Source organism: Orbicella faveolata, unplaced genomic scaffold, assembly GCF_042242905.1.
Source record: "Orbicella faveolata isolate gen_17 unplaced genomic scaffold, um_ofav_v1 contig_36, whole genome shotgun sequence".
NCBI lineage: Eukaryota > Metazoa > Cnidaria > Anthozoa > Scleractinia > Merulinidae > Orbicella > Orbicella faveolata.
In genome coordinates, this window is record NW_028301565.1 from 2,411,288 (window position 1) to 2,420,373 (window position 9,086).

Genomic DNA, 9,086 nt, shown 5'->3' on the forward strand with positions numbered 1-9,086 from the left:
CACTAAAGCTTTACTGCTTTTTTTTTTTTTTTTTTTTTTGACATAATCCATTCGTAGAATGCTTCAGTTTATCGTCCTGCGATCGTGTTTTTCTGTTTAAAAAAAGAATTTTTTGAAATCCATAGCAAGAATCTAAGAGCTTCTAACTTATTGACTACACTGGCAAATTCGTTTATTAATTCTAAAAAAAAAAATTATCTGAGCTGAAGCTAACTGACGAGCCTATAGGCGTAGTTCAATGAGGAAAATGAGCAAAAAATAGCAAAATTCTCAGCGCAGGAAAAGATTTGCAAGCTCGTTAGGCTAGCTATATTGTTATTTGTTCGCCAACATGAGAGCAATTGGCTTTTGAAACAAAGAGCTGTTTGGTTGTACAAAAATTGAATTCAAAACAATTGACGTCAATGTCTGCAAGCAGTGAATATTGCTCTTTATCTCTGATCCGTTGACAGAAAAACTTATTGCCAGAATGTTGTCATGGAAATCAAACGCAGATGAATCCGATGGATTGACCACACACTTCCCAAGGTTGCCTAGAGATGGACACCAACTGGCAACAGCAAACCTGGTCGGCCAAAAACCACCTGGCGCCTGCCATGAGCTCAATGAGGAACAACATATCGTACAAAATAGAGATGTAGATGGATTCTGGCTGCCTTGTGTCCCACAGAGAACGAAGAGGATTAATTTAAAAAGTAAGTAAATCAACCTTACAGCAAGTCTTTTATCGTAAATGGCCGTTGTCCTTCATTATCAACTCATTCTTACGCTACCAAGTTGAATAGAAATACATGAAAGATGAAGCGTTGTTCCAAATCGATTGTTTTAATTTGTGACGGCCATTTATTATAGTTCAACCTTCTGACCACAACATGCGAACAAGTTTTTGGGTGAGCAAGTTATCTGTCCATGAAATAATCATAAGTAAACCTAGGTGTTTAAATAACTAAAGTTGCTGCCGTTTGCTCTGCTATCTCCAGGATGACCAAAGATGTGTTGAAGGACAGTTCACGAGTTTCTGGATTTATTCATCAACCTTAATTAATTGAATTTCATCAACGTTGACTGAATTTTGGATGGCAGTGTGCAGAGCTTCACCTCTGGCGTACGATCGATGACTATTGGAAAAACATCTCAGCTCAGATAAGTAGAAAATGGTTTTCCTATCTTTACACTCCAAGAGTGTTAAAAATCTTGATTCTGATTTTAAAATTGATAGATTTTCAAGTGAAGGCCAATTTCTCCTCGAATATTTCAGCCAAAAGTTTCACCAATTACTAAATTTCACAAGCTCTTTAAATTGTTGTAGTCAATTCGTGTCTAGCGTGATACCTTCTCCGTGCATAGTAGTATGTCAATGAGGAAAAATATAAAAAAATGACCTCGGCAAAGATTCGCCAATATGGCAGCCGGAAAATAGTGTCACAATCTGGATCTTCTTGGTTATCTAGGCCATTGATTGCCTATTCTGCACAAACCAACATATGAACACTTAACTGCTACTTTTATTTCACGAAGGGCTAAAAATCATGAGATAAGTATATATTTTTCGACAAACGCGATGTTCCGCACTGCCATAACTCTAAAATTCAAAATGCACTTGTTACCAAACGAAGGACACCATTGCGCTGAAATGCTGTCAAGATGTATAATTTTCGCACCTCTTATGCCTGATGAGGATAGAAACTCTGGTGGTTCTTTACGTTTGGATTTAAACGCTTGATGACGTCACATGAAAACGTTCCACTGAATTGAGCATAGAATAATTAAAGTTGCCTTATTCAGATCTAATCATTAATTAGTTCTACAATAATAATTAAGACAAAATCCGAGAGGAAATCGAGCAATTTCAGTTTTTATTGGACAAAAAGCTCCATCCAGAGTAATTCTAAGTATCTTGCAGTCCTTTCTGCATTTTCTAAAAGGTTACGATATAAATAGTTGCTTGAAATAACACCGAAAACTATTTCCCATGGAAATGTGGGAAAATAAGTTTCAAAGTTTAGAGAAATTGTGCAAGCAAAGGTAAACCTTCGTCATCAGTTTCATTTCACCAGTAATTTCAAGTATTTCATATGAACTTCAAAATCTGTTTCAGTCGACATTTGGTGTCGTTAGAAATAATTTCCTTTGAGAAGATGTTTAAAACAGTCGCACAGCCGTTTGCAATACGATGTGAATAATCTCGGTACAAAGTTTTTTTCCACTTGTTACTCAAACGTCTTGTAGATTCCTTCTTAATTACTCGGAGGAAGATTATTGAATGAACTTGCTGAGCAATTGTAAAAGGAGACCATGAAACAACTTTCATACCGTTACTGGAATTTGTTAACACAGGATTTGGCAATGTGACTTCTACCAGTACCAGAGTATACAAGCTTATTGAAGTGCCTTTGCAATTAATTCTCAACTTGTTTTTTTACTTGCATAATGTTAACATTAATGGCGCCCTGAGTAGTTTCTTTTTTCATCACGGCATGCTTATGAAAGCACGTAAGGATACTTTTTTGAATATTTTAACCGACCCACCCCTCCAAAAGAATGAAAAACGGCCAAAATATATAGGGACTTTCAGAATATATTTAGGTGATTTCAGAATATATTTGCACATGGACCATTCAAAATCTGTGCAATGTCTTCTTTGGGGGGTTAAATCTTTCACGGACTCGTAGATAGATCAGAAAGAGAGAAAGTTTAAAAAAAAAGTGCTATGACTTAATTTAGGTCTATGGGTTAAATTTCGCGGAGAAAACGATTTTTCGCAATTTGCGATGAGTTCTCTTTCATCAAATTTCTCTCATCAAATGTTCGTGATACAATGTTAACCGAAAACTGAAGTTCATTTAAAAATTTAACAAAGCAAAATTGTACTTATTAGAGTGTTTCATGTGAAAAAACGTTTTGAATGACATTCCAATGGGGGAAAGGAGCATTGTTGACTGCCGTGTTATCTATTGGACGAAACTTTGTGCTAAAATATTCAGAAAATACAAATTTTAAAGAAGACTCATGAATTATTATAACTGATCATGAAACGAAAATTGAAACTGTGTCAACACAACGATATTAAAGACATGATACAAGGTCAGCTAGACGTCGAACTGGAAATCCTTGAAAAAAAACGCGGATGATATAATTAATAAATGGAATTTCTGTCGCTTATTTAAATCGACTTAAAAGATTCTACTTCTTGACTGGTTTTAAACTCACTACTTTGTTTTCAATTTCATTGGAAACTGCAAGTGAAAACCTCTGTTTTTTACACATGAAAGAATGAATTTTGAGTTGTGGATAAGAAATGAAATAGTTAGCTTAAGCAACGACGATACCTACGCCAGGGACGACTCCTAGAAAGAAAAATGATATTTCTAATCTCGTAACAATCTGGATATCTGCTCCGTACCCCAATCAGTACTTGAAACTTGCTCAAACTAAATATGTAATGCCAGCGATCCATTCCAAAAAGAAATACAAAAAATTTGCCATCCCGACCTACGTTCTTCAAAATACACAGATCCTGTTCATGTCACGTTACGGCTACAAAATGCACAAAGACTTAAAACGCACGCGCACAGCCATTGTTCTACTCAATAAACCTTTTGTTTGGTGACGTTTTCGTTGCTGTTTTATGTTCTTTTTTTTCTTCATTTGGGATTTTTTATTTCCACAATTACATCAATTACAATCCTTTTTTAACAATTAATTTACAGAAGAACGAATAAAGTTTGGTTTACAGAAGTTGACAATGACACCATATTGAATTAATTAAGAAAAAAGATTTTGTCAATTCTTATCTTCATACTTATTTAACTTAACGATTTTCCTTAATGATAGCGTTGTCTACTATAATTATTAGTTAAAATTGCTTCCTCAAAGATCTTCTATTATTCTTTAAACAATTTAGTTTTATTCGATTTGAAATGTGTTTTTCAGTTTCATATTTAATTACCTAAATTCTTATGAAGTTGCTCAAGGAAGGTAATGTTTCTCTACATCGACAAGTCCACAAGAGAGATTTTCCTAAAATTACTATCTAATTAAATAGATCCATCTCCTCCTCAAAAGACCCAACAATAACATTGCAATATGTAAGCGAGAGGCTTCTGCAACTCTTGGTTGTGCTCAAAACCTTTTTCATTAACCTCATGCCAAAAAGAATATGAAAAAGAACAACCGAACAAAATATGGGATATTGTTTCCGTTTGCTGATTACAGATGCAGTTGGGATTAGAAACGTATCCTATTTTACACAGGCGGTCATTAGTAAACAGAACAGAATTCAACACTTTGTACCGAAAGGAGCGTAGATACGGTTCATTAGCAGCCCTCACTGGCAGAAGAAATGCCTCTGAAACTTGCTTGTCATCAAGGCTAAATTCTTTCTTTAGCTTGACCCATTTACTTGGTTTTCCAATTTTTGTTTTATAGGAAAACAATAGTCAAAGTCACATTAGCGTTTGCCTTTACTGTGCTACGCAATGTTAGAAGATTGGGAAAAAAATAAGCATTCATTATCAACACAATATTAAGATTAATAAATTTCTACGTGACTGAGACTGCCCTTCCGTCCAGAAAATTTTCGTTGCCGTTGCCGTCGTGGTTTGCTTCAGCTCCTTAATGTCCGGAAAGTTAGAACACACGGGTAACTGAAAGCGTAAGGCGGTGTTTCGTAAGACATTTCCGCAAATTCAAATTCATAATCATATTACCTTTGTGGGATAACTGCTTGCAAATGATTTTGTTTCTCCGCCTCTTTTAGCGTAATTCCGAGAGTAGTTAACGCAATTTTCCTGTGTTTTTTTTTTCTTTGGTGACATCAAACAATAAGTGTTTCTGATTTTCGTGAGTGGATAATTTCCAGCTAGAACTGATACGAAAAGTAAGTGTTCCATGAGTGGTGAATTCAATGTTTGGGCGTTAACAGGGTCTGAAGACAGATGTCAGCGAGGCATCAATTCTAAACCAAACCCGGTTGTTCACTGCATCACATGACTAAAAAAATGTATTATGGTTATGTTTGACAAAGGGAAATTGTGACAGGCGAGAGAGTTTACAAAACTGTTTGGCTACGTATATACCAGCCCAAAGGGAAATAAATAGACGGCTTTCTTGTCAATTTCAAATTAAAAACTGACTCTTCGTATATCACTTGCACAAAAAAGTGACTTGACTCAGCTCGAAAGCTCATTTCAAGGGCACCGCTTTAAATATTGCAAATGAGCCAACGGATAATAAAGTTATAAAATTGACAGTGGATCAGCAATTAAATCTCTTGACCGGCTGAATTAAGACATTGCCAAAGAGTCAGGTGATGAGAATAAATAGTAAATCAACTATGACATATTGTCTTGATGTCAAAATTTACAATATTTATTGCCAAATTTTCATCTTTCGCATACAAAAATCTACGAGAAAGAATGTAACAACTAAGTATTGAATGTTTCATACTTTTAAGTGGAAAAAATATCAAACGTAAGATTTATTTTGTCAAATCGTTCGCATTGTGGGCTGAAATAGCGCCACAAAACACCAGCAACAGATTGTTTTCAGTCGTGTGTCGTGACGAAAGCTGACTCTATGCATTGTTAAAGAGGAGGTTAGGTAGAAGAAATGTACAATTTACCATCTCTTTGCGGCGTTCTTATTGGAAAAGGTCAGAGAAAAGAATTGAATTTACGTGTTTGAAAACTTTGTTTAAGTTCAATCTTGACACCAAAATTGCAGTACATATTCAAGAAGGGAAATCGATGCCCCCAGAATAACCATTACGTTTGATTTAGGAATTCTGGCTTTATAAATTACCCAGACAGGTTGTAAGAACTGTTCTTGTGGCATATTGTGTAGATTTCATCTCGATACAGTCGCATTAAAGAGCATTAAATGAAGCGGCTGCAATTTGTGGCAGCTCGACTTAGCATGTTTTTTTAAAAAACTAAATCAGTGACGACTAAGATGTTCAACGACAAAATAGGAAAAAAATTCCAAAGTAATACCAGGAGTGCGAATTTAATTCCTTACATGGTACAGTCACATGAAAAATGATAAGGAAAAACAGTACTTTTGTTTTAAGCGTCCTGTACAAAAAAAGTTAAGGTTGTGAAGTTCTTAACCAGTGATTTGTAGAAGAAAACGTGAGAAACTTGCTGAACTGTAATTCAGAGGTGGATTGTTTATAAATTCAAGAGAAAGATATCTTTGCCATTTCGGTGCAAACGAAGATGTGATTTTCCAGCATACGCTCCGCTCCAGTTTTCACGTATTGTTTCTAGAAAGCGATAACAAATTCAAGTTAAAAAGTCGTTCATCACTGAAACGTGTTAGTATAGGTAATCATACGGTTTCGAGTTCAATTTGGAATTAATTTGCACGAGTGAGTTTTTTAAAAAGCTGAAATTGCACGAGCCGCTTCGGCGAGTGCAATTTTAGCTTTTTGAAAAACTCACAAGTGCAAATTAACTCCAAATTGAACGAGAAAAACCGTATGATTACTTATTAATAATATAAACATGAAAAAATTCGCGCGGAGGAAGTGCCGGAAGATCTTTCTTGAAGCCATTTTTTCTCATTTGAGAAAAATTTTTTCAAAGTTTCAGCACAAAATTTCCATCATCATTTTACATGATATCATTTTCTTAGAAAAGTTGCTATTTTCTTACAGTCAATCATAATCCAGAATTTCGATGTGTAATTTGCACTGGTGCTACACTTTTTGTACTGATGTTACACTTTTTGCACTGGTGTTACACTTGCACTGCACTGCTCTTAGCCAATCAGAATCGAGTAATTTTTTCATGTGTATTATTATGTCCATTATAGAAATGAACTCTATTATTTCTAAGAAATAGTGATCAACAGCTCATTTCTCCTTTCACCAGATGATGAGAATTTCAATTAATTTCAGTTAATTACAATAATATTAATTTCAACAAGATGATGAGAAAAAAGGAAGTCATCAACTTTGGATCATTGTCTTGCTGGAGCAGTGAATTGGCCATTTCCGAGTTTACCTTGTCCTTCTGTTTGAAAACGAGTTCTCGTGCAAAACCACTTTTGCGATGGAAGGCAAATTTCACTCTCGATTTCTGATTTTTTTCTAATTTCTTTGTGTACGATGACAATTAAAAAATAAGATGGTCAATACGCAGACACGTGAGTTAAGTTATAATTATCCATTTCCAACGTTCAATAGTGCTGCCCACTTTGTTGCAAAAGTAAACAAGAAGTAAAGTTATATTATTCCATGATGATGATTAGTTTTCGATTTTCCATTATTTTATTGTAACCAGAAATAATTTGGCAACACTCTGTTAGAAATGCTGCGGGATAGCTTAAGGCATTTTAAAATTATTCAGTACCTTTAAGATTCCTGGAAGGAATATAGCCTAGAGTAATAAAATATTTCTGTTTGTCGTGAACGGATATTAAATTTTCCAGTTAGTACCGATAAAAAGTGGTAACTCCATACATGTTTGGAGCGTTTCTAGCTACGGTCTTGAGAGAGGTGTCGGCAAGGCATCAAATTCCCCAACAAACCCGTTCTCTGTATAAAATGACTTACTATACACGACAAGTTCAGTGAGAAAATAAAAGCACTCTGTTTAACATTTCCGACAGTGGGAAACTGACAAGCGAGATAGTTTACAAATCTGATTTTGCCATCAGTCTCCAAAACGAAATAGAGCTTTTCGTCTACCAATTTTGAGTTTAAAATATGTTTCTTCACACTTCAGTTACACAAATAAACAGTAATTTGAGGCTCACTTAAAGAATGGCTTGATTTAGCTCGAAAGATCATTTCATGGGCACTTTATAAAATAGTAAATGAGTCGAGTCAAATGCTTTGTCTTACGGATAAAAAGGGTTTAAAATTGACAGGGGAAGAGCAACGTGTTCGTCACGTATAAAATAGCGGCAAGGTAGAACTGAATGAACTTTTCAATTCTCAAGAACTAGATATCAACATACAATTTCTCCTAGCTGTTTTTAAGGTAGCTGAAGTAGATCTACAGTTCTTATTCATTTTAGCAGAACACGTTGTTAACTTGACTTTCTATAGAATGATAATAGAATCCTGGTTAACGGATTTTGTGATAAAGAAGAACCCAAATATTGATGGCATCCTATCAAACCCAAACGATACGAATAGCTTGTGTATATGAAAAGAAATTAAAGAAAGAAAAAACTTGACATAGAGATTTGAAATTTTTGCGCTCATTCTTGTTAAACCAGTACAGTTGGCAAATTAGCATATAACGTCTCAGTGCACGTATTTTCAATTGTCTAGATAGCACTTACACTTGCCTTCTGACTGATCAATAATGATAATTCTTGTCAACAGGATCACAGATATTAGACGGATCCGTTAAGAAAATGGACTGCAGCACTTATCAATATTACATTCAACCACCTTAAAATAGTGTTAAAAAAGGAGGTCAGCAAGTCTTTGAAAAGAGTTAAACATTACTGACTTTTTGAAAGCTATTTCATCAATAAACAAGACTTGCAAAGTAGCTTTCATCAGCATTTTCTTCTCTGAAACAATGTGAATCAAAGTATAATACTTAAGTGAAATTTCGCAAAGCCTTTCCTGGTGTTAAGAAGGTGTAAGGGCTAATTAAAGGACTCACAAAAAAGAGCTCTTGAAACCTTCTACAACATTAGATCATTAAATAACGAAAACAAGATATATAAACAAGCCGCAAACTAAGTTTCCGGCCAAATCTTGTGTCCTTCTCCATTACTTTAAAACTTAAACGGTGTGTTAATAAATAAAGATCTAACCTCCCACCCCCCCCCCCCCCCCAATGATCGCAACATGTCAATCCAACATATCATAACATTTTGTGCGTAACATCTTACACGCGCTTGGCCACCCTCTTGAGACATGTTCAATCATATTACATGCTGATGGCTAATACTTAACCAAAACACCAAACATGTCACATCAGGGTAGACAAACGCACACAACATGTTCGGAGGAGGCAGTAGGGAGCAAGATAACTCTTTGTCCCTCCTTCCTCCTCCCCAGAGGAGGTAGTAGGGAAAAAGAGTCATCTTGCTCCCTACTACATCCTCTGGGGAGGAGG

The 9,086-nt window shown here is 35.3% G+C and overlaps 1 long non-coding RNA gene across 1 annotated transcript; it reads left to right on the forward strand.

Annotated features, from left to right (window-relative positions):
- LOC149101984 (uncharacterized) lies at positions 1-1,955 on the forward strand. The gene is made up of 2 exons (XR_016202531.1): positions 1-695; positions 981-1,955. It is a non-coding gene; the product is annotated as an uncharacterized LOC149101984 (long non-coding RNA).
- Positions 1,956-9,086: the final 7,131 nt, after the last annotated feature.